Source organism: Giraffa tippelskirchi, chromosome 14 (genome assembly GCF_054371585.1).
Source record: "Giraffa tippelskirchi isolate mGirTip1 chromosome 14, T2T-mGirTip1v1.2.pri, whole genome shotgun sequence".
NCBI classification, from domain to species: Eukaryota; Metazoa; Chordata; class Mammalia; order Artiodactyla; family Giraffidae; genus Giraffa; species Giraffa tippelskirchi.
In genome coordinates this window covers 25923186-25949748 of record NC_137288.1, presented here as the reverse complement: position 1 = coordinate 25949748, position 26563 = coordinate 25923186, and the positions used below count along the sequence as shown (strand labels likewise).

The 26563-nt window shown below is 38.6% G+C and overlaps 1 long non-coding RNA gene across 1 annotated transcript in view; it reads right to left on the bottom strand.

The window, feature by feature from the left end:
- The window catches only part of LOC145533835 (uncharacterized), an 84389-nt gene extending 61847 nt beyond the window's left edge, over nt 1-22542 (bottom strand). The window contains exons 1-2 of the long non-coding RNA XR_014074258.1: nt 22393-22542; nt 21976-22253 (exon numbers count right to left, since the gene is read on the bottom strand). This is a non-coding gene — a long non-coding RNA (uncharacterized LOC145533835). The remainder of the gene's footprint in view (nt 1-21975; nt 22254-22392) is intronic.
- Between the last annotated feature and the right edge of the window lie 4021 nt (nt 22543-26563).

Genomic DNA, 26563 nt, shown 5'->3' with positions numbered 1-26563 from the left:
TAGCAAACACCTTATTCCAACAACACAAGAGAAGACTCTACACGTGGACATCACCAGATGGTCAACACCGAAATCAGATTGATTATATTCTTTGCAGCCAAAGATGGAGAAGCTCTATACAGTCAGCAAAAACAAGACCGGGAGCAGACTGTGGCTCAGATCATGAACTGCTTATTGCCAAATTCAGACTTAAATTGAAGAAAGTAGGGAAAACCACTAGACCATTCAGGTATGACCTAGATCAGATCCCTTATGAGTATACAGTAAAAGTGACAAATAGATTTAAGGGACTAGACCTGATAGACAGAGTGCCTGATGAACTATGGACAGAGGTTCGTGACATTGTACAGGAGACAGGGATCAAGAAAATCCCCATGGAAAAGAAATGCAAAAAAGCAAAATGGCTGTCTGAGGAGGCCTTACAGATAGCTGGGAAGAGAAGAGAAGCGAAAAGCAAAGGAGAAAAGGAAAGATATTCTCATCTGAATGCAGAGTTCCAAAGAATAGCAAGGAGAGATAAGAAAGCCTTCCTCAGCGATCAGTGCAAACAAATAGACAAAAACAACAGATTGGGAAAGACTAGAGACCTCTTCAAGAAAATTAGAGATACCAAAGGAACATTTCATGCAAAGATAGGCTCGATAAAGGACAGAAATGGAATGGACCTAACAGAAGCAGAGGATATTAAGAAGAGGTGGCAAGAATACACATAAGAACTGTACAAAAAAGATCTTCACGACCCAGATAATCACGATGGTGTGATCACTCACCTAGAGCCAGACATCCTGGAATGTGAAGTCAAGTGGGCCTTAGAAAGCATCACTACGAACAAAGCTAGTGGAGGTGATGGAATTCCAGTTGAGCTATTTCAAATCCTCAAAGGTGATGCTGTGAAAGTGCTGCACTCGATATGCCAGCAAATTTGGAAAACTCAGCAGTGGCCACAGGACTGAAAAAGGTCAGTTTTTGTTCCAATCCCAAAGAAAGGCAATGCCAAAGAATGCTCAAACTACCGCACAATTGCACTCATCTCACATGCTAGTAAAGTAATGCTCAAAATTCTCCAAGCCAGGCTTCAGCAATACGTGAACCGTGAACTTCCAGATGTTCAAGCTGGTTTTAGAAAAGGCAGAGGAACCAGAGGTCAAATTGCCAATATCCGCTGGATGATCGAAAAAGCAAGAGAGTTCCAGAAAAACATCTATTTCTGCTTTATTGACTATGCCAAAGCCTTTGACTGTGTGGATCACAATAAACTGTGGAAAATTCTGAAAGAGATGGGAATACCAGACCACCTGACCTACTTCTTGAGAAACCTGTATGCAGGTCAGGAAGCAACAGTTAGAACCGGACACTGAACAACAGACTGGTTCCAAATAGGAAAAGGAGTCCTTCAAGGCTGTATATTGTCACCCTGCTTATTTAACTTATATGTAGAGTACATCATGAGAAACGCTGGGCTGGAAGAAACACAAGCTGGAATCAAGATTGCCAGGAGAAATATCAATAATCTCAGATATGCGGATGACACCACCCTTATGGCAGAAAGTGAAGAAGAACTAAAGAGCCTCTTGATGAAGGTGAAGGAGGAGAGTGAAAAAGTTGGCTTAAAGCTCAACGTTCAGAAAACTAAGATCATGGCATCTGGTCCCATCACTCCATGGGAAATAGATGGGGAAACAGTGGAAACAGTGTCAGACTTTACTTTTTTGGGCTCCAGAATCACTGCTGATGGTGACTGCAGCCATGAAATTAAAAGACGCTTACTCCTTGGAAGGAAGGTTATGGCCAACCTAGATAGCATATTTAAAAGCAGAGACACTACTTTGCCAACAAAAGTCCGTTTAGTCAAGGCTCTGGTTTTTCCAGTGGTCATGTATGGATGTGAGAGTTGCACGGTTAAGAAAGCTGAGCGCCGCAGAATTGATGCTTTTGAACTGTGGTGTTGGAGAAGACTCTTGAGAGTCCCTTGGACTGCAAGGAGATCCAATCAATCCATCCTAAAAGAGATCAATCCTGGGTGTTCATTGGAAGGTCTGATGTTGAAGCTGAAGCTCCAATACTTTGGCCACCTCATGCGAAGGGTTGACTCATTGGAAAAGACCCTAATGCTGGGTAGGGTTGGGGGCGGGAGGAGAAGGGGGCGACAGAGGATGAGATGGTTGGATGGCATCACCGACTCAATGAACATGGGTTTGGGTAGACTCCGGGAGTTGGTGATGGACGGAGATGCCTGGCGTGCTGCAATTCATGGGGTCGCAGAGAGTCGGACACGACTGAGCGACTGAACTGAACTGAATACATTTAAAAGAATTGTCACTTATTTTGTAGATTATCCATATACTTGTTTGTCTGATATTTTGTCATGACTATATTAGGGTGAAAGGTGGCAGAATATATCACCCCTAAATTTCCCACTTTAGCAGAAAGATTATTTTAAGTTATAGGCACTTAAAAATGCAGATACAAGAAGGGCATTCTAATCTCCCCATTTCTTTGTGGAAACAAGAGTTAAAAATGCTCACTTAAAGGATGCCTTGCTTGTACCAGAAAGAAACATTCATATCATCAAGGATGAGAAATTGAAACGAAGAGAATTCTATAAGCAGACTTTATTAACATAACTCATCCCAATGAAGTTTATAGTTGTTCTCCCACAATTGTCTCTCTGTCCAACCTAATATGAAAACCTGTTGATTTCACCATTTCTTTGGTTTGTCATTCTTTATAAGGGCTTGTGGTATATAACCATTAATATAAATGTGTATGTTTTTCCCTGCAGATCTGTCTTATGTCAGTTTAAATCCCAGGCTCAGCTGAAAAACCCTAAGAGGCTAGAGGTAAAATATAGTCTCCCATATATGGTCATACATCAAAAAGAAAGATGCCACAGACATAATGAGCCATTCTTAGTTCATCATATCAGCAGGTGCACAATGTCAGCGTATTTTACTATAAATCTTAGAGTGATTACTTGGTTATAATGGTTTCTGCTAGGATTTTCTATTGTAAGGCTACTAGTTTTCCCTTTCTGACGACTAAATAGTAATGTGGAGATACTTTGAATGTATGAAAACATTGTCTCTGCTCAAAATCTGTCCCATTCACCATGGAAAGTTCTTTTGAAAATATCCATAACTCTTTTGAATCAGAGGAGGATGTGAGCTACACAACCTATATGACCTTTCCCCTATGTGCTCTCTCTCAGTCTGGCAGTTCTAATAAAAGAATAGGCTACCCGTAAGCTTGATGATGGAGAAGGCAATGGCAACCCACTCCAGTACTCTTGCCTGGAAAATCCCATGGATGGAGGAGCCCGGTAGGCTGCAATCCATGGGGTCTCGCAGACTCGGACATGACTGAGTGACCTCACTTTCCACTTTCATGAATTGGAGAAGGAACTGGCAACCCACTCCAGTGTTCTTGCCTGGAGAATCCCAGGGACGGGGGAGCCTGGTGGGCTGCCGTCTATGGGGTTACACAGAGTTGGATACGACTGAAGTGACTTAGCAGCAGCAGCAAGCTTGATGCAGACCTACAAGATCTTTTAGAACTAACACCCAAAAAAAGTGTCCTTTTCATTATAGGGGACTGGAAGGCAAACGTAGGAAGTCAGGAAACACCTGGAGTAAGAGGCAAATTTGGCCTTGGAGTACAGAATGAAGAAGGGCAAAGGCTAATAGAGTTTTGCCAAGAGAATGCACAGGTCATAGCAAACACCCTCTTCCAACAACACAAGAGAAGACTCTACATAAGGACATCACCAGATGGTCAACTCCGAAATCAGATTGATTATATTCTTTGCAGCCAAAGATGGAGAAGCTCTATACAGTCAGCAAAAACAAGACCAGCAGCAGAGTGTGGCTCAGATCATGAACTCCTTATTGCCAAATTCAGACTTAAATTGAAGAAAGTAAGGAAAACCACTAGACCATTCAGGTATGACCTAAATCAAATCCGTTATGATTATACAGTGGAAGTGACAAATAGATTTAAGGGACTAGATCTGATAGACAGAGTGCCTGATGAACTATGGACAGAGGTTCGTGATATTGTACAGGAGACAGGGATCAAGAACACCCCTATGGAAAAGATATGCAAAAAAGCAAAATGGCTGTCTGAGGAGGCCTTATAAATAGCTGTGAAAAGAAGAGAAGCGAACAGCAAAGGAGAAAACGAAAGATATTCCCATCTGAATGCAGAGTTCCAAAGGATAGCAAGGAGAAATAAGAAAGTGTTCCTCAGTGATCAATGCAAAGAAATAGAAGAAAACAACAGAATGGGAAAGACTAGGGATCTCTTCAAGAAAATTAGAGATACCAAGGGAACATTTCATGCAAAGACGGGCTCGATAAAGGACAGAAATGGTATGGACCTAACAGAAGCAGAAGATATTAAGAAGAGGTGGCAAGAAAACACAGAAGAACTACACAAAAAAATCTTCACGACCCAGATAATCACAATGGTGTGATCACTCACCTAGAGCCAGACATCCCGGAATGTGAAGTCAAGTGGGCCTTAGAAAGCATCACTACGAACAAAGCTAGTGGAGGTGATGGAATTCCAGTTGAGCTATTTCAAATCCTGAAAGATGATGCTGTGAAAGTGCTGCACTCGATATGCCAGCAAATTTGGAAAACTCAGCAGTGGCCACAGGACTGGCCCAAAGAAAGCCAATGCCAAAGAATGCTCGAACTACCGTACAATTGCACTCATCTCACACGCTAGTAAAGTAATGCTCAAAATTCTCCAAGGCAGGCTTCAGCAATACGTGAACCGTGAACTTCCAGATGTTCAAGCTGGTTTTAGAAAAGGCAGAGGAACCAGAGATCAAATTGCCAACATCCGCTGGATCATCGAAAAAGCAACAGAGTTCCAGAAAAACATCTATTTCTGCTTTATTGACTATGTCAAAGCCTTTGACTATGTGGATCACAATAAACTGTGGAAAATTCTGAAAGAGATGGGAATACCAGACCATCTGACCTGCCTCTTGAGAAACCTGTATGCAGGTCAAGAAGCAACAGTTAGAACTGGACATGGAACAACAGACTGGTTCCAAATAGAAAAAGGAGTACATCAAGGCTGTATATTGTCACCCTGCTTATTTAACTTATATGCAGAGTACATCATGAGAAACGCTGGGCTGGAGGAACCACAAGCTGGAATCAAGATTGCCAGGAGAAATATCAATAATCTCAGATATGCAGGTGACATCACCCTTATGTCAGAAAGCGAAGAAGAACTAAAGAGCCTCTAGATGAAAGTGAAAGAGGAGAGTGAAAAAGTTGGCTTAAAGCTCAACATTCAGAAAACTAAGATCATGGCATCTGGTCCATCACTTCATGGGAAATAGATGGGGAAACAGTGGAAACAGTGTCAGACTTTATTTTTTTGGGCTGCAAAATCACTGCAGATGCTGATTGCAGCCATGAAATTAAAAGACGCTTACTCCTTGGAAGGAAAGTTAGGACCAACCTAGATATCATATTTAAAAGCAGAGACATTACTTTGCCAACATAGGTCCATCTAGTCAAGGCTACGGTTTTTTCAGTGGTCATGTATGGATGTGAGAGTTGGACTATAAAGAAAGCTGAGCACTGAAGAAGTGATGCTTTTGAACTGTGGTGTTGAAGAAGACTCTTGAGAGTTCCTTGGACTGCAAGGAGATCCAACAAGTCCATCCTAAAGGAGATCAATCCTGGGTGTTCATTGGAAGGACTGATGTTGAAGCTGAATCTCCAATACTTAGGCCACCTGATGAGAAAAGCTGACTCATTTGAAAAGACCCTGATGTTGGGAAAGATTGAGGGCAAGAGGACAAGTGGATGACAGAGGATGAGATGGTTGGATGGCATCACCGACTGGATCGACATGAACCTGAGTAAACTCCAACCGTTGGTGATGGACAGGGAGTCCTGGCGAGCTGCAGTCCATGGGGTCGCAAAGAGTTGGACACCGCTGAGAGACTGGACTGAACTGAACTCTACATACTTCATATCTAGAGCAATCCTGAATAAATACTAGACTGATGGGCTTGTAGGATTCTTAACACACTATTCATGCGGGGAGAGCAACACCTATACAACCTTTCTGAGCAACTACGGGCCTCATCATTCCTCACTTCATCAATGAAAACAATTTCTTACTTCTTTATCGGATAAGATAAAGGATAAATTAATAAGATAAAATTTAGGTAGGGCTTAGGAACACTTAAAGTTGTCTGAGCTATCCCCGGAGGGTGTTTCAGTTGCTAAATAACCACACCTGGAGTGTGGATTCCCTGTTAGAGTATTTTAATTTTAGCTAACCCCTCTGGAGTATACATTTTAGCTAAACTCTTCTGACTGGGGAGATTGGAAGTAATTGACACGTGACACAACCATCTCAAATTAGAACCATCTCCCGCTGGTTGTAACTACATCTGCAGTGTCTACTTTTTTCACTTCTGTTTTAGGTCTAATTTCTGTTGCTGTAAACTAGACCAGAATATTGGTACCATACCTGTATAGACATTGTTTGGTTTGAAAAAATCATAAAGTTGTTGATTTTTTGAAACAAGTATCTTTTTTTTCTTCTTTTTTGTCTATATCAATTTGTTGTTGTTGTTGTTCCCTATGTCTGTGTCTCCATTGCTGCCCTGCAGAAAATTTCATCAGTGCCCACTTTCTAAGTTCCATACCACTTCTTATTGGTAACAAAACTGTCAATTCTTCCCCATGTGTACTAAATCACTTCAGTCATGTCCGACCCTTTGTAATCCTATGGATTGCCACTCTCCTCTGTCCATGGGATTCTCCAGACAAGAACACTGGAGTAGGTTGCCATGCCCTCCTCCAGGGGATCTTCCTGACCCAGGGATTGGACCAGCATTTCCCGCATTAGCACATGGATTCTTTTTCACTGAGTCTTTTTCACGAGGTAAACCTATATATATACCACTCTCTATCACCACTTACTTCAAGGGAAGTTGTTATACAGACATTGCCCACTCTGAATGCTTAAATGACTTTGTACCTGTGTAGTAAGGAAAGACCTTGTCCCCAAATTGCCCCACTAGGGTTGAGAGTCTGTTTTTACCCATTCCAGTGGCTAATCCTTTTTCTGGTTAGAATTAATACTGCACATTCATTAAATAGGATGGATGTGAATGAGCACAAACCTGACCCCACAATTCATGGACATCCAGGGCACCTATTGTTCTAGGTACTCCCCCATCGGAGCATCATTTAGCGACCTCAGTGACAAAAGAGCTATAAATGGCAAGTTGCTTCCAAGAAAGTGTAAATTTAAGGATTTTCAGCCAGATGTTCTAGGTTTTTTGCATTAGATAAATTTTACTTCTTCAGTTTTTCTCTGAACATTAGAAATGTCACCACCTTTGAAAAGGTCATCCTGACTTTCAGTTAATCAAGAATGAAAAAAATATAATGACTCTAGGGTGTCTTTTTAAAACTTCATTTGCCTCCTAAAATTTTAAAACGCTTGTAAACAGTAATCTAATTTGTTAGGTGGAGTGTTTTTCTCTATTTTGATTTGCACATAATGAAAAAGAAAATTGAATTGCAAGTGCTTGAAATTTCCATTATATTTGACCTGAATATATCTTTAACATCTTTAAATGGCCATTCATTAAGCTAATATTATCATAGAATTACAACTTAAAATCTTTTCACACACATTTAAATTAGTTAATAGTTAACTCTTATTGGCAATAGATCATAAAAACATGAGTGTTACTAATACACTTGCTGGTAGATTTTCCTCATTTCCTGGTTTTAGCCCAACTCTATTGATAAATTTATAGATACAACATTCACTGTAGAGTTTTGTTTGTTTGCTGTCTTAATAGTTTATGTTCATGAAAACATGCTGTGAAATATGTTTCAGACCCTGGAAATAAAAGGTATTATTGTTTATAAATACATGCTTTGAATACAACAGACATATTTTCTTCTTCTTTATGTATTAGGGTAATTTCATGCAACATTCAAGGATTAGAATTCTCTTCATATGCATGTTTTTTCATATATCTTCATTTTGACATTAGAGAAGTAGTAATTTTAATCTAAAAATTGTAATTGTTTTCTTGTCTATGTTCTAAAGCAGAACAAATTTTAAGGGAAGTCACATCTGATTAAAGTATAAACTAACTTTGTTCTCAAAGAACTGTGCTCTTCTAAATGCTCTCATTATTATACATAAACAATCACATTCTCATCCTATTGTCTCTAGTTTAAATGAAGAATCCCATTATCTCTTTTTATCATATCCGAAACTTAGAAATATGTTTGACACAATTATACTGGTAGGGTTCTTCGTAACTCTGACTGATAGGAAGTATTAAAAACAGCTTAACTTATTGTTAAATGCATATATTCTCTGCTAGCTTAGGAGAATATAGAATAGAGAGGGAAAAAAATAAGATGCTTTTATTTCCCAAATCCTACTGTGTCCCACTGGGGTTTCCACACCTGATGAGGATACTGAAAAAGTATCTCTCATTTCTGTGTACCTCATCCAGAGAGAACAAGATCGCTGCTTGCTGGCTTCATTTGACCTTGGACAAAAGACTTTCAAACAAAATAGTCAAGGAGCCCCTCTTAGTCCAGCTTCCTATAAATAACTAAACCTGCAAGAAATCTGTGAACCTGACCCAAATGACTACACCAACAGACTAAAATGTACACTGTAAAGCATTTACAGTATCTAATTACATATGAGGAACCATCCTTGGTACAGGGTGAATCATGACAAGGGCTTCTCAGATGTCTCAATGTAAAGAATCTACCTGCAATGCAGGAGATGCAGGAGATGAGGGTTTGATCCCCAGGTCAGGAAGATCTCTTAGAGGAAGAAATGGCAACCCACTTCCGTATTCTTGCCTGAAATATCCCATGGACAGAGAAGCTCGGCGGGCTACAGTCCAAAGGGTCACAAAGAGACAAGACTGACCACACACAGATCATGATAAATCTCTGTTTCCTTATTTCTAAGGACCACCCTTAGAAGCCAGTGATCTTGGAGAGTCATACACCCTTAGCTCAATGGGATACCAAAGGCTTCTGTGACAGCCTGTATTATCTAGATATTAGTCTAGCTCCTGCTGATGCTCAAAAATGGAGTCTTCACTTTTGCCTGTCAAGTCAGGCACAGAAGTGAGACACTAGCACTCGTCTTCCTTAAGCACTGGTTCTGCTGGCCCAATGGATATCTGGTTTCTTTAAGGAGATCAGCTTTTAAACAATTTATTTGGATGCGGTGCTTTCTCTTTCTGATGCTGCATTCTATCTGTATAGGAGGAATCTTAATGAGAACTGGGAATGAAATCCCTCATTTGTGTAGTTGCCATGACACTTTCTGGGAATGCTATTAACCATCTTTTTAGAAAGCATAAGCCAGGAGAAATTTGGGACTGTTTCTTCATTATATGTGCATTCATGCATGTTCAGTCGCTTCAGTCCTGGTCTGATTCTTTGTGACCCTGTGGACTGTAGCCCACCAGGCTCCTCTGTCCTTGGGATCCTCCAGGCAAGAATACTGGAGTGGGTTTCCATGCCCACCTCCAGGGGATCTTCCTGACCAAGGGATGGAACCAATGTCTTCTGGTTTAGAGGTGGATTCTTTACTGCTGAGGCACTGGGGAAGCCTGTTCATTATGTAAGATAAACTAATATATGGCCTATGTATAATAAACTAATATTTATCTCACATTAGTTATATAATGAAAAAGTAGAACAACATGAGAAAAGTAAAGTGAAACATCTTAAAGCATAATAATTCCAATAAAAATAAGTAACTTATTTGTATTTTTATATGTAATTGGACAGATTTTTCTTCTATAGTAGAATTTTAAAAGGTGCATAGTATGCCCTTGGAGTAACTTTCTATTTTACAGTCAAATTATTCCTAATATTTCTAAAACTGTAATGACTCATTTTCTAGCTACATCTGTGTGCATAAGTACAATATTTCTCTAGGAATTCTTTTCAAAATACTAAACCAATTGACTGAACTGAACTGAACTGTCCACGTTTTAAAAGTTTGGATGAGTAAGCCAAAATGGTTGTCATCATCTTGGTAATGATACTTAAAATATTTTTATTAGAAAATATTTAGAGCTTCCCAGGAAACAGCAAAAATAGCATTGAACACTGTCCTTCACCCGGTTTCCCCCAATGCTTACATTATATGTAATTACAACACAATATCAAAACCAGGAAATTCACATTTGTTCAACATGCACATAAAGTTCAGTGCCATCCTGTCACATGTGTAAATTTGTGTGACTGTCAATGCAATCAAGACGCAAAACTATTGTTTTACCACAAAGATCACCCTCACGCCACCCCTTTGTATCTACATCCATCACACTTGCCCCACCTTCCCTAACCCCTGACAACCACTAATCTGTTTTCATCTATAATTTTGCCATTTCAAAAATTTTATATAAATGGAATCCTACAGCAGGTGACCTTTTGATATTGGCTTTTTTACTTAACAAAATGCCCTTGAGATCCATCCGGTTATTGTGTGTCTCAATAATTTGTTCTTTTGCCAAGCAGAGGTCTTTTTTGATTTATCTATTTTAGTGCCTTTGTGTGTTTCTCAGTCTCAAATCAAGGTGTTGGCAGGACTGTGCTCCCTCCCGGGGCTCTTAGGGAATTTTTCTTTGATTCTTCCAGCTCTTGGTGGCTGCTTGCATTTTTTGGCTTGTGATTAAATAGCTCCAATCTCTGCTTCCCCAGTCACATGGTCTTCTCTGTATGTGTCCCTCTATGTGACTTTTATGAGGACACGTGTCATTGGATTTAGGGTTCATCCTAGGAAATCCAGGATGACCTCAACTTAAAACCCTTAATTTAATTACGTCTGAAAGATTATTTTTCCATGTAAGGTTCTACTGACGGAATCTGAGACATATATGTTTATGGGGGACAACATTCAACACACGGTGAGGGGTTGAAGTATTTATCGTCCTGCAAAAAGTGAAGGACAGTTTTCTAATTAGCTTCACAGCTTCCATCTTTGCTAACCTGCAAAAGGGCTTTTCTGGTGGGTCAAATGGTAAAGAATTTGCCTGCAATGCAGAAGACCCAGGTTTGATCCCTGGATCAGAAAGATCCCATGGAGAAGGGAATGGTTACCCTCTCCAGTATTCTTGCCTGATGAATCCCATGGACAGACGAGCCTGGCATGCTACAGCCCATGAGGGTGCAAAGGAGTCAGACACAGCTTTGCAACTAAACACCAACAGCACTGAATATTTGCTTTTGGTTTTTTAAAATTGTCCATATGTTAAAGACATTTGATTGTCAGTCATGCATTCTTGAAAACAGTTTTGAAGATTGTCATGTACACTTTAATGTCTATGGATATTTCGCAATGTTTTTGTGTAGTTTAATCTAAACATTTTTTTTCCTTTGCAATTCTGCCATCTGTTCATTTCTGAAATATGTTTCCACATCTCTAATATTTCATACCAAATTTTCCACATAAGAAAAAGAAGAAATTTGAGTTCAGAAATTTAAGAGTTTTTAATTTGTTTTCCCTTCTCAATTTCAGAATAGGGCTAGTAATTCTTCTATATAGAAATTACTTGGATTTTTCATAGAAAAGAGAGTAAAAGGGAAAGCCAAGGAGATATAAAATTCAAAGAGCAATATTTACAAATTTTGAGAAACAATCATCTCTCAAGCACTTATAAGATCAAAGCTCACTTCAGTTTTTCTTTTAGACTCTAGTAAGACAGACACTTTGGCCACTTGATGCAAAGAACTGACTCATTTGAAAAGACCCTGATGCTGGGAAAAAATTGAAGGAGGGAGGAGAAGGGGATGGCAGAGGATGAGATGGTTGGATGGCATCACCAACTCAATGGACGTGAGTTTGAGTAAACTCCGGGAGTTGGTGATGGACGGGGAGGCCTGGTGTGCTACAGTCCATGGGGTCACAAAGAGTCAGACATGACTGAGCAACTGAACTGAACTGAACTGAAGACAGATACAATTAGTGATACTATTATTAATAAGAGACTTATGAGAAAGAGAAGCAGCGACCATTCAAGAATAATATATTTTTAAATGGACTCTTCTTAAAAATTTATTTATTTCTGGCTGTGCTGGGTCTTTGTTGCTACATGAGCTTTTCTCTAGTTGTGAGTGGAGTTTACTCTCTAGTTGCAGTACATGGGCTTCTCATTGCGGTGACTTCTCTTGTTGCAGAGCATGGCTCTAGGATGCATGGGTTTTAGTAGTTTGCATGCACGGGCTCAGTAGTTGTGGCTCCTGCGCTCTAGAACACAAGCTCAGTAGTTGTGGTGCTTGGGCTTAGTTGTTCCTTGGCATGCGGGAATCTTCCTGAATCAGGGATTGAATTTGTGTCTCCTTCATTAGCAGGCAGATTCTTTACCATTGAGCTTTCAGGGAAGCCCAAGAATAATTTTAATAACAAATTGTTAATCAACAATATCTTCTTGGAATTATCATCCATTCTATTAATAAAAACCCAAGAAAAGCAAATTAACCTAAATGTCTGGCTTTATCTAATGTTTAGATTTGTATGAGTTTAACTTAAATATAATTAATACTTTAATTTGTTTAAATGGCATTTAAACTTATTGTGGTAATGATTTCATCATTAAATCATTAAGCTATATACCTTAAACTTATACAAGAGTATATGTCAATAATAAATCAATAAATCAAGAAGGAGAATCAAAATAGTTAAAAAAATAAAATTTCAGAGTCTTTTCATATTTATGTATGTAATTCACATAAATATATATAAGAAAGCTGAGGGCTTGGGAGGTGCAAGGCACATGGTTTGTGGAAACAGAAGAGGCTTCCCAGGGTGATATGTTTAAATCCCAGACCCATTACTGTTTATCTGTGTGTCAAAGGTAAATTGCTTACTCTGAGCTTCAATAAAAGTCAAAGCTGTCGATAATACCTTCACTGATAAAATGAAGATGTCTATGTCTACCTTACAGCCTCCTCTAGTTGAGGAAGCTGATCACGTTCCTGTGTGCTTTATGCATTAACACTTGCAGATTTATTCTTATATGTGAAAACACAGGGGTAGAACTATATGAGGAAAACTAGTCTAGAGATAATGGCTTACAGGAAAAATAATGTCTCAAGGATGTTGGATACCAGGGGCAAAATTTGGTGGGATCAGAAACTTGAAATCAAGAATGAAGATGCCTCATCACACCAGGGTCAGAATTTCAATAAGTAAATGGGTTGTTCGTCCTTACGTGATAGGACGAAGTACAGAAATCCAATGAAAATCTACGTAAGATATTTTACTCATGAGATGTTTAGAGAGATATCAGTATATGTTAATGTTTGCAAATGTTCATTTTCTTTCATTAGATCTAAAAGTTGGAAGAATACAAAGGACAGAGAAAAATAAAGAATTCTGCCCTCCCTGACTATAGGGATTGCATTTTTCAGTCACCCACAGGGAAGGGTTCATCAACACTGACTCCATTCCAGTGTACATCACCCTCCAAGTGATATCAACTGACATCTGCTTTCTCTCTCACCTTTTCCTCTTACTTGTGACAGCATTCGTACAGGTGAAAATAAAATTGGGTTTTAAGTAAATAAGCTGGAGGCTTGGCAAAAATTTTTGTAACTATGTGAACTCAGACCTTTCTCTGCAATATGTTTCACAACAAATCAGTTTTCCCCGAGTATCTGAATCTTTCTCCCAGGGGTGAGCTCTCTGTCTGTAAAAGAAGGAGCCTGGAGCCAACACCTCCACAGTCCTGTGACCTGATTGTGCAAAATCACAATTGCCTCCTGCATATTCTAAGTCTGATGCTACAAAGAAGCAGAGGTAGAAGATGATTCCAAGATTTCTTTAAGAGGCCTATGCTATTGTACCCCTCTATGTTTGGGGGTAGAAGTGTTAAACAGCAAATAAAAAACAACTGTTTTCAAAGCTGTACCATTAAAAATTCACGCGTGGCTTCAGAGGGGAAACTATGAACAGAAAGCCATTTATCCCCTAACACGCGTTGTGTGTACTTTTTGGCAGCTAAAGGGGTTTCTCCCTGTGAAATCAACACTGTTCAGGGTTGGAGGAGGGTTGGTGATGAGCCAGGGTTTGGATTTCTCTGGGGGAGGAACTTTGACTTAGAACAAGGTAGAATATATCAACAATCAATAAAGCAAGAGCCTCAATTAAATAGAACGGGAACACCAGAAGGGAGAGCAGTCATACCCTGAAATAATAGCTTTGAACAAGAAAAGAGGGCTTCCCAAGTGCTCAGTGGTAAAGAATCCACCTGTCAATGCAGGAGATGAAAGAGAAACAGGTTCAATCCCTGGTCAGAAAGATCCCCTGGAAAAGAAAATGGCAACCAACTCCAGTATCCTTGCCTGGGAAATCCCGTGGACAGAGGAGCCTGGCTGGCTCCAGTCCACGGGGTCACAAAGAGTCAGACACAAATGAGCAACTGAGCATGCGTGCAACAGGAAGAAGAAAGACTCCGTGACCCAGTAAGGACTCAGCCAGGAAAAGCTATAGGCTTTTTGCTGAACATAGTCCTCCCAACTTCCTTTTCCTTGCTATGAAAGGACCCTTCCCTTGCCTTGGGGGGACTTGCACGTGGCCCACCAGGGGCACAGACCTTGAATCGCAACTCTCTGATGATTCCAAATAAACCCATCTTTGCTGGAGAAATAGCTGGCATTCTATTTGTTTCAGGTCAAAAAAGCTGCCATTTAATCATAACATGTTTATTTTGTATCTGTTACTTATATTATCCTTTTAAGGTATAATTTGATATATAATATAATCCATTGTAGTTATTATTAATATTTACACTAATGTTTGTGTGTGTTAGTTGCTCAGTCATGTCCGACTCTGCAACCTCATGAATTGTAGCCGGCCAGGCTCCTCTGTCCATGGGATTTTCCAGTCAAGAATACTGGAGTGGGTTGCCATTCCCTTCTCCAGGGCATCTTCCCGACCCAGCGATTGAATCTGGGTCTCCTGAATTGCAGGCGGGTTCTTTACCATCTGAGCCACCAGGGAAGCCCACACTAATATTTAGCACCATTAATATAGTTGTTCAATCACTCAGTCATATCCAACTATTTGTGACCCTACCCACTGCAGCACACTAGGTTTGCCTGTCCTTCACCATCTCCAGAGTTTGCCCAAACTTGTGGCCATTGAATCTGTGATGCCATCCATCTCATCCTCTGTTGCCCCTTCCCTTCCTGCCCTCAATCTTTCCCAGCAGAAGGGTCTTTTCCAATGATGTAGTAGCACAGAATAACATATTCATTTGCCATCCTTAAAGGAAGTTCAGAAGAGTGTTCTCAGTTGATAAGATACTTAAAGAGAGCACTTTTAATGGACTAGGAGGTGACATGTGGTGATGCAAGCCAGGGTCTCTCAGGTGGCAAGAATATATTACCCATCGACAACAGAGTCAAATGATAAGTAAGAACACAAAACCACTAGTCTTTTGACATGTTAACCACATATAGCTAGAGCATGACGGCACAGGATTCTCACACACTGTTGGAGTTTACTACTAAAGCACAATATCAAGGCACACAACCTGCTTGCCATGTTAGTAAATGTATGTCAATATCCTGACATTTTAAAGAGTCTCTTACCCCACTTGATCTGGTTTAGAGAACAAAAAGAAAATTAAAATATTTATTCACTCTTTGAGAAATACTTATTAGAGTTCTATTTCTAGGCTGGCACAGCACTCAATTCAGAAGGACCAATGGTGATAAAGATCAGACTAGATGAAGACCAAACCTCTGCTCTCAAGGGACTTTTGGAATATAACAGAGTATATATTTTTGCTTACATTTAACAGAGTTCTAATTAGAACTGCTTTCTCTTTGGGACTTTATGTTTAGGGAAACTCATACAACAGGGTAATTCAATGTAGTCTTAGGAAGGAATTCCTTTTGGCTCTATTATTTTGTTAACATAGGCTTTAGAGATCAATCATGCCAAGTATGCTTATTTTATTTATTTGATTCAAAGTCAGGCTATATTATGTGGTGAGAATCATATTCAAAGGACCAAATGGAATTCAAGGACTGATTGATTGACTGATTGATAGCCTATATTATCAGTTTGTTTTTCATACTTCTATCCTAAAAGCACTTTCATTGTATAAAAATTCAGCATCTGTTAGGCTATATTGTGATAACCATGTTGTGTAGATAGCAAACATGTTCAGCATAGAGCTGCAAAAAAGCTTTCCTAGCTAACTCAGAAGAGTGCATGAGTTATAACACAGGTGGAGAATTTGGTCAAGGAAATGCAATTTTTCTTGAACTAAAGGTCACAATTCTTCATATGGTGATAACTTCCTTATTATTCCTCACACTGCAACTAATCTGACCAACTCACTAAAAACATTTATCATTTCTTAATCAGTGAAAACACTGTTGATGAAAAACATATACTCCTATCTTTCACAGTTGGACAAATTTACTCAGTACAAAGAAAAAAATACTCAGTAATTATTTCTTTAATAACAATTAATTTATTTTCAAGACACCTGATTTCTCTCATTATTTTTTCTTTTTAAGAGGGGAAGAAATGGAAATAGATGGATGGATAACTTCTTCTGAGATACTGTATTCACATTGTAGCTTGCAGGCTACGTTTTATTTAAAATTTCATTATTTATGTTTTAAAGCTAACCAGGGCTTTGGATTTGAGAAATATTTTACCTACTTATCTTAAATTTTATAATCACATAACCATAAACTATAGATTTAACAAGAACTGGGAGCTAAGTAAACTTTACTTTATGCCGTCCTGGTCTCATGACCAAACATTTTAGATATTAGATATTTTAGATATTAACATTCTAGGTTAAATGATGATCAGTCTATGTAGATTTTTTAAAGGAATTTAACATGAAAATAGGAGGAAGTGAAAGTGTTAGTTGCTAAGTCCTGTCTGAATCTTGGCAACCCCATGGTCTGTAGCCTGCCAGGCTTCTCTGTCCATGGGATTCGCCAGGCAAGAATACTGGAGTGGGGTGCTGTTTCCTCCCCCAGGGGAGCCCCAATAGGAGGAGGAATGTGTGTTAAAGAAGCAAAGTGACCCTACACAAGAAAGCCACTTTCTGCCACCCTTCCTAGGATCCTTCCTACAATCCACGATCCAAATAGTTGGACATGACTCAACAACTAACACTCTTCACTGCCTTCTTGGTACAGCTCCCCTCCACTTCATATTGATAAACCCGGATTAAAGAGAGTGGTATAATTCCCCAAGCATTTGGTTTACTCCTTCAAACCTTTTTAAGACCAAGCTCGTATAACTCTTAGCAATTCTTTTTGCTATTTCCCTTTAACATCAAAATCTGCCATATATTTTACACTTATTATCAGCTTTTATATGCTGTTTTCCTTTGTGTTGTGTTGTCTTCTTAAATAAGTTTCAAGCTCATCATAGGCTTAGATGAAATCTGTTCTTGTGTTATTAACATCCCAGAAGCTATTATAGTGCTAAACAACATAACAGATTTTAAGGCTTACAAAAGAGACTCAGATTCACATGTTTACTGATTAATTTAACCTATCTCCTCCTGAAATTTTGCTTTTTCTGGAAAATACAATGGCTGACTAAAACCACAATTTAGGTGACTAATATTTAGTCAATTTACCAATTCTGCTAAGTGTGTCATTGGCAATGAGACCTGTTTGTAAGGAAAATATTTACTTACAACAATCCTGTTTTGTTAAAATAAGGATGAACTAAAAATTCAACTGGATGCAAACAGAGGTGTAATTTAGAAACCAGAGCTTAAAGGACAAATGAAAATTGTCTGAATGGGCTCCCTGTCCTGTTCCAGTGGAATTCTGTTTCCATCAGTCAGTTTTACATCTAATAGTTTCGTCCTGAAAGTCTGTCAGTGATCAATGGGTCCACGTGAGGAATATGATTTCTCTGACATACTCCTCTGGGAATTATCATCACAGCTTATTTGTGATGATTAAACCATTCTATGGAATTTCTAAGATGTGTGTTGGTTTCTATTTATCTTCTCCCAATCTAATGTGTTCCTTCTGGAGATTATTTCTGATGGAGTTTTACAATTTAGTTATACTGGTTCTTGTGTGTTGTTTAGCAATGCTGGGCATTTTTAGTTTTTCTTTTGTTGGAAAAAAAAATCCACTTTATTTTTTCTTATGAAAACCGAGATAAAAATAACCCTTTTAAAGTGATCTGTGTTGAATCAATATGTGATGAAAATGCTCAGAAATATGAGATCATAGTTGATTCTGTCAATGTATTGAAATAAGCCTTCTATTTGCACATGTGGCTGTGATATTTCTCACATTACTGAACAATCATCATAAAAAATGAAATAAGGCAGCAGTGAGGAGTTTCTCAGTAAAAGCAAAAGATCTAAGCTGAAGGGCTAGAGAAAGGAGGAGAAGAAAAGACAGAATGCTCCGTCTTCCATTTTCTCCAGGTCTAAATGTGCCTGAGTCTTGAAAGAAGCCAAAGCCATTGGCTCTGGCCTGCTCACTCCTGCTTAGCTCAACCCCTGATGAAAATGTTCCCTTGCATTCTGAGAAGTGTCCCTGGGAGGATTTCTGTGCTTTCTTTTTTTTTTCATAGAAAGTCATTTATTTTAAATATAACAGCATGTACATGTCAATCCCCAAATCCCAATCTATTCCCCTCTTCACCTAGGTAACCATAAATTCCTTCTGTAAGTTTGCGAGTCTGTTTCTATTTTGTAAATATATCACTTCATATTGTAAATGATATATATCTTTTATATCATGTCTTTAGAGTCTGCATATAAGTGATACCATGATATCTATCTTTCTCTGACTTACTTCACTTAGTATGATTGTCTCTGGGTCCATCTATGTTGCTGCAAGTGGAATTATTTCACTATTTTTAATATTCCTTTGTATATATGTACCACATCTTCTTTATTCATTCTTGCGTCAATGGACATTCAGGTTGGCTATTGTCAGCAGTGCTGCAGTGAACATTGGGTACATGTGCCTTTTTGAACCATGTTTTTCTCCAGATGTAGGCCTCAGAGTGGGATTGCTGGAACATACGGTAGCTCTACTTTTAGTTTTTTTAAGGACCTTTCTTACTGTTATCCATAGGGGCTGTATGGACCTTAGCTCTCAAGGGTACCAGATTGGTCCACAAGGCATCAGAGCCCCCTCTGGTGGCTACTGAAGGCTCCTGCAGACCCTGGGCATATCCACTCTCTCTGCCAGGGACCACCATTTCTGCTGGGTGATCTAGGACTCTGCTAAGAGGGCTGCTACTGGGGGGCGTCTGTCTCCAGATCCCCTGAGGGCTGTGGGTGCAGAGTGGTCTGAGACAAAGGAGAGGGGCTCTCTTATTATTCTAGACTCAAATATTATATGTGAATAGTGGTACTTATGCCTGCAATGTCATTTTGTCCGCTATGTCCCTTTCTATTTTGCTCACCAACACATGTCTAATGTTAAGAACTGAAATAAATTCAAGTAACAGACATCATGATGGGAAAGACTTGGTCCTGGGTTAAGCTTATCTGGTCTGACTGCCTCTGTTAATGCTGTGTCCTCTTCAGTGAGGATTCTCTATGCTTCCTGTAAAAGCTCTGTTTTAGGCAGGTGTTAATCTCATGTGAACCAGCAAGCGATGCATGTCTAAGTCCCAAAGTGGCATAATACTTAGGCTTCTGTCCGACCTAGAGCTACAGATCTGTTCAGGCCGCCAGTGCTGCTTAAAGTCCTCTGAATTAAAAACATTAATTGATATTTTCCCTAGTTCCTCAAGAAAAAACAAAAAAAAATTTGTGCACTCTGCCACAACCCTGACAGTTGCACATTTTTTTCACATTTATTTTCTACTTTCATTTTTAGAAACCTTTCAAATCATACAGTTAGAAGGGATTGTCCCTGGACAGACACAGATTCAGGGCCCTCATAGACAGCATCACTTGTGTCCTCCTATGCTGACAAATGACAGTCTTAGCCTAGTACAAATAAAATTCTGCTTTATCAGACTCTACACTCAGTCAGTATATACTTATTATGTGCATGCATGCATGCTCAGTCATGTCTGACTCTGTGACCCCATGGACTGTAGATTACCAGGTTCCTCCGTCCATGGGATTTCCCAGGCAAGAATACTCTAGTGAGTTGCCATTTCCTTCTCCAGGGGATCTTCTTGACACAGGGATTCAATGCACATCTCTTGGGTCTCCTGCATTGGCAGGCAGATTCCTTACCACTGTGCCACCTGGGAAGCTCTACTTATTAAATTTATAATGAATAACTAAATACCAAGTAAATTTTTTAAACTGGTCATTCTTGGATCAATGCTGAAAGTGCACCATGATTCAATGTTTCTAATTAATCATATTTTATGCACATAAAATGTTTTTTTCAAATAAAATAAGAACGAATGATAACCTAATTAATAAGATCATTGTGATGATTGAATGTGATTACATGTGGAAGGCACTGGCAAAAAGAGTGCTTAATTATTTCTATGTGTTTTGTTAACATTTTTGTGGTCTCTTAATTGCGCAAGTTTCCAAATCAAAATAATTTGCTTTGGAGTAAGTGTTCTCTACTCTCTTTCATTTGCTACAGTCTTGAAAGAAATCTGTAATATATGCATTGGTCAGCATTCAATTATACATATGAGTGGAAGAAATTATCACATTAATATGATTAAAACTATGCAGTAGCAAACCTTCTGCATAAGCACTGCATTCTGATTTGACAAAATTACAAGATATAACAACTCATTGCTTATTCTTCTTAAGAAAAAGAGGGAGAGGGTATAAGTGAAGGTTTGTGTTTTTGGTTTGTGTTTAGCCACTCAGTTGCATCTCACTCTTTGAGATTCTTTGAACTGTAGCCCACCAGGTTCCTCTATCCACAGGATTTCTCAGGCAAGAATACTGGAGTGGGTTGCCATTTTCCTCCTCCACGGGATCTTCCTGACCCAGGGATTAGACCCAAGTCTCTTGCATTCCAGGTGGATTATTTACACACTCAGCCAGCAGGGTGGAAGATGGGTACTTAATTCTTGTTCGTGTGTACTAATGATAAGGTTGGACAATTACAAATTAATGTTAATAAGGAACCAAATTTGTAATAAAAATATAAGTGTAGACAGTACATATGCATATATCTGTGTATATATATGCATATATATATATATTAATTTTAATCATCCTGACAAACTTGTGAGCAAATGAGATGCAGTTAGAATTCAGATCTTCCTATTTTCCTATACTTATTGTGTTTTATCTTAGATATCACTAAAAAAGTAAGCCTGTAGCAGAACACAGGAATTTTACCCAGACATCAAGTCAGCTTTGTACCTCCTCTGTATTAGCACAAAAGTTAGGATATAAAAATAAATTGTGTGAATAAACTGGATCCATTTAGACTGAATCAACTTCAAAAAAGTACCACACTGAAAATAACACAATAGAAATATAGGCTACTCAGGATACTAGTACTCAAAATATTAACATTTAACAAAAACAAAATGTGAGTGATAATAGTGTCCACATTTGGTACAGTTTAGTTTTGCTGAAAGGTGAAGCTAAATTAATCATGATAATTAGCTTTAAATTCTCAAATGTTCACATGACCATTTCTTTGGCTTTTAGCATTAATATTTCACATGCATTTTACATTGGGAAATTATGTCAGAGAAACTGCTACTATGAAAAATATTTTTTTTGCTTTGAAAATTAACCTATATAGTGAGTAATGTGAAGACCACTATTTAATTTTTCTTCATAATTACTTCTTAAATTTTAAATGACCACTAAATTGCTATCGAACATCTAAGGAATGAGGATAGCTGTTCATAATGGGCAATGGCTCTCTTAGAAGTGAAGTTTTGAGGCTTACAAGATAATAATAAGGAAAGTCAGAATGTTATAAAAGATAACTCATACTATACTGAGTGTGTACATACTTTTGTGTTGTTGGGATTGTTGTTGTTGCTCAGTTGCTGAGTCGTGTCTGACTCTTTGCAACCCCATGGACTGCAGCACACCAGGCTTCCCTGTCCTTCACCATCTCCTGGAGTTTGCTCAGACTCACATCGATTGAGTCAGTGATGCATCCAACAACCTCATCCTCTGTCATCCCTTTCTCCTCCTGCCCTCAATCTTTCCCAGCATCAGGGTCTTTTCCAGAGTCAGCTCTGCACATCAGGTGGCCAAAGTTGGAACTTCAGCCTCAGCATCAGTCCTTCCAATAAATATTCAGGGTGGTGGGGACAGATGACAAAAATATATTTAAGCAACAAACTTTTTGTGTAATTGTGCTGCATTTTTAAAAAGACAGCTTTGAGCATAAACTTCAAGAGTTTTTGTTAGAACTTTCTTACCTCAAATATATTTCCCAGACATAAATTTAAGTAAATCACAACGAGAGAACAATTTTTAAAAATCTCTACTATCTATGAAGTTTATCATTAACCATAGGCTAAAGATGGCTCCCTGAAGAGAAATAAAATAATGGTGCTCAATTGGCATCCTCGTTGCCCGGATAACAGCAGAATCTTCTGGAACAAACATTCTTCTCAGGTGTCCACACCTACCCATTTACCCTCATGGCAGAAGATTGAAAGTTTTTGTTTAAGTTAATGAAGTATTCCTCAAAGTGAAAATTTCCTTGATACCTTGTTTAACACTTTTTTGCTTATCAGTGACTTTATAATGTATGGCAAGTACATTTGAGACATGTTCTTAAGGATGAATTCTTGTAAGAATCACTTAAGAAGATAACAACTTTCTAGGAAAAAGCAGTCATAAGAACAATAACAAGTTTAAGATAACATTTTCAAGCTGGATGAAAAATTCCCAGGATATGTATTCTGCATATCAGTCCAGTTCAGTTCAGTCGCTCAGTCGTGTCCGACTCTTTGCGACCCCATGAATTGCAGCACACGAGGCCTCCCTGTCTATACCAACTCCCAGAGTCTACCCAAACCCATGCCCATCGAGTCAGTGATGCCATCCAACCATCTCATCCTCTGTCATCCCCTTCTCCTCCTGCCCCCAATCCTACCCAATATTAGGGTCTTTTCCAGTGAGTCAACTCTCCGCATGAGGTGGCCAAAGTATTGGAGTTTCAGCTTCAACATCAGTCCTTCCAATGAACACCCAGGACTGATCTCCTTTAGGATGGACTGGTTGGATCTCCTTGCAGTCCAAGGGACTCTCAAGAGTCTTCTCCAACACCACAGTTCAAAAGCATCAATTCTTCGGCTCTCAGCTTTCTTCACCGTCCAACTCTCACATCCATGCATGACCACTGGAAAAACCATAGCCTTGACTAGACATACCTTTGTTGGCAAAGTAATGTCTCTGCTTTTAAATATGCTATCTAGGTTGGTCATAACCTTCCTTCCAAGGAGTAAGCATCTTTTAATTTCATGGCTGCAATCACCATCAGCAGTGATTTTGGAGCCCCAAAAAATAAAGTCTGACACTGTTTCCACTGTTTCCCCATCTGTTTGCCATGAAGTGATGGGACCATATGCCATGATCTTAGTTTTCCGAATGTTGAGCTTTAAGCCAACTTTTTCACTCTCCTCTTTCACTTTCATCAAGAGGCTCTTTAGTTCTTCTTCACTTTCTGCTATAAGGGTGGTGTCATCTGCATATTTGAGATTATGGATGTTTCTCCCAGCAATCTTGATTCCAGCTTGTGTTTCTTCCAGCCCAGCGTTTCTCATGATGTACTCTGCATATAAGTTAAATCAGCAGGGTGACAATATACAGCCTTGACGTACTCCTTTTCCTATTTGGAACCAGTCTGTTGTTCCATGTCCAGTTCTAACTGTTGCTTCTTGACCTGCATACAGGTTTCTCAAGAGGCAGGTCAGATGGTCTGGTATTCCCATCTCTTTCAGAATTTTCCACAGTTTATTGTGATCCACACAGTCAAAGGCTTTGGCATAGTCAAGAAAGCAGAAATAGATGTTTTTCTGGAACTCTCTTGCTTTTTCGATGATCCAGCAGATGTTGGCAATTTGATCTCTGGTTCCTCTGCCTTTTCTAAAACCAGCTTGAACATCTGGAAGTTCACGGTTCACATATTGCTGAAGCCTGGCTTGGAGAATCTTGAGCATTACTTTACTGGTATGTGAGATGAGTGCAATTGTGCGGTAGTTTGAGCATTCTTTGACATTGCCTTCCTTTGGGATTGAAATGAAAACTGACCTTTTCCAGTCCTGTGGCCACTGCTGAGTTTTCCAAATTTGCTGGCATATTGAGTGCAGCACTTTCACAGCATCATCTTTCAGGATTTGAAATAGCTCAACTGGAATTCCATCACCTCCACTAGCTTTGTTCATAGTGATGCTTTCTAAGGCCACTTGACTTCACATTCCAGGATGTCTGGCTCTAGGTGAGTGATCACACCATCGTGATTATCTCATGAAGATCTTTTTTGTACAGTTCTTCTTGAATTTTTGCCACCTCTTCTTAATATCTTCTGCTTCTGTTAGGTCCACACCATTTCTGTCCTTTATCGAGCCCAACTTTGCATGAAATATTCCCTTGGTATCTCTAATTTTCTTGAAAAGATCTCTAGTCTTTCCCAATCTGTTGTTTTCCTCTATTTCTTTGCAATGATTGCTGAGGCAGGCTTTCTTTTTTTTTTTTTTGTTACTATTATCCATTACTATTTTTTATTTTTTTTTAATTTTTTAAATAAATTTATTTATTTTAGTTGGGGGCTAATTACTTTACAATATTGCAATAGTTTTTGCCATACATTGACATGAATCAGCCATAGGTTTACATGCGTTCCCCTTCCTGGACCCCCACCCACCTCCCTCCCCATCCCATCCCTCTGGGTCATCCCATTGCCCCAGCCCTGAGCATCTGTCTCATGCATCGAACATGGAATGGGGTTCTGTTTCACATATGATAATATACATGTTTCAATGCTATTCTCCCAGAACGTCCCACCCTCACCTTCTCCCTCAGAGTCCATAAGACTGTTCTATGCATCTGTGTCTCTTATTCTGTCTCGCATATAGGGTTATCGTTGCCATCTTTCAAATTCCATATATATGCATTAGTATATTGTATTGGCATACACACCGAGGAAACCAGAATTGAAAGAGACACGTGTACCCCAATGTTCATCGCAGCACTGTTTACAATAGCCAGGACATGGAAGCAACCTAGATGTCCATCAGCAGACGAATGGATAAGGAAGCTGTGGTTCATATACACAATGGAATATTACTCAGCCATTAAAAAAATGCATTTGAATCGGTTCTATTGAGATGGATGAAACTGGAGCCCATTGTACAGAGTGAAGTAAGCCAGAAAGAGGCAGGCTTTCTTATCTCTCCTTGCTATCCTTTGGAACTCTGCATTCAGATGGGAATATCTTTCCTTTTCTCCTTTGCTTTTCGCTTTCTTCTCTTCCCAGCTATCTGTAAGGCCTCCTCAGACAGCCATTTTGCTTTTTTGCATTTTTTGCATTTCTTTTCCATGGGGATGGTCTTGATCCCTGTCTCCTGTACAATGTCACGAACCTCTGTCCATAGTTCATCAGGCACTCTGTCTATCAGATCTAGTCCCTTAAATCTATTTGTCACTTCTACTGTATACTTGTTAGGGATTTGATCTAGGTCATACCTTAATGGACTAGTGGTTTTCCCTACTATATGAACACCTTATAAACAAAAATAGAGGAATGAGAAATATATATAATTAAATGGCATGAAAATACTGTCTTAAAAATCCATAATGTATTATTTCTATCAGAATATTATATTTTCCATTTAGCTTATAAATACTATAAATATTATTTCTCACTGGATAGCTCTTTTTATTATTAGAATGAGTCCTTCTTTATCCAATTTGATGTTTTTTAAATAATAACAGCACAAAAGCAAATATGTAAAGCAAAATCTTATGAATAAAAAATAAATTGACAAGTTTCTAATTATTGTGGATGTTTTAAAAACACAGTTTTAAAAAAAAGATCTTTTAGAACAAAATAATACTCAATGCTATGATAAAATCTATCAAAATTTAATGATAGTTATTATTGAGCCTGATAGAGAATAAACTTTTTAAAAAATCACCTTTAAATTAATATATGTTTTAATTTTAATTAACACACCTTTTTTAAATGGCAATATAATAAAGAAAGGTCTCAACAAACTTCCAAACATTGCTGTAATATAGAACATTTCCTCTCATAATGACTAATTTAATTTTGAAATAAAAATTTTAAAAATATCTAAAGAATTTAAATGCTCTTCTAAAACCCTTGGGTTCAAAATAATCACATTTTTAAAACAGGTCCTAAATAGCAAAAAATTGTAAAATGCAGTTAAAATCTTCTATTGATATGCACTTATATCTAAACATGCATTTATTTAAATGTAGGGAAAAGACGATATAAATGTTAGTTCAATGTAAGGCAACTGAAAAGATGAGGTAAATACAACATATGGAAAAAGGAATGTTTTCAAGAACAGAAAGTAATGAGACACAAAAAAGTTCTGACCCCCAAAAAAACAAATG